The sequence below is a fragment of the Penaeus monodon genome, chromosome 22 (genome assembly GCF_015228065.2).
Source record: "Penaeus monodon isolate SGIC_2016 chromosome 22, NSTDA_Pmon_1, whole genome shotgun sequence".
Taxonomy (NCBI): Eukaryota; Metazoa; Arthropoda; class Malacostraca; order Decapoda; family Penaeidae; genus Penaeus; species Penaeus monodon.
The window spans coordinates 39747498-39747758 of record NC_051407.1 but is presented as its reverse complement, the minus strand read 5'-3'; the positions used below and the strand labels follow the sequence as shown (position 1 = coordinate 39747758).

At 44.1% G+C, this 261-nt stretch overlaps 1 protein-coding gene across 1 annotated transcript in view; it reads right to left on the bottom strand.

The window, feature by feature from the left end:
• Window positions 1-261, bottom strand: part of LOC119587433 (probable G-protein coupled receptor CG31760) — a 44880-nt gene that overhangs the window by 2970 nt on the left and 41649 nt on the right. The window lies entirely within an intron of this gene.

Genomic DNA, 261 nt, shown 5'->3' with positions numbered 1-261 from the left:
GAGACTTCTTATTTTGCTTTCGTTTTTTTTTCTGGAATCAAGAAGTTTTGAGTCATAAACAGAATGGACCATAAACAATCCGGAGGGCTGAAGTGGAGAGGTGACTAGGGAATACCTGCTCCGGGTTCACTTCGGTCTTGACCTAGACTCCGAACTTGAACTGTTTTATGGGATGAGATCTAGAGGCAGTGGATTCTAAAGCGGGGGATTTCTAGACGAGATACACACGGAAAGAGCTTTGGGACTAAGTTTTGCCCTCTT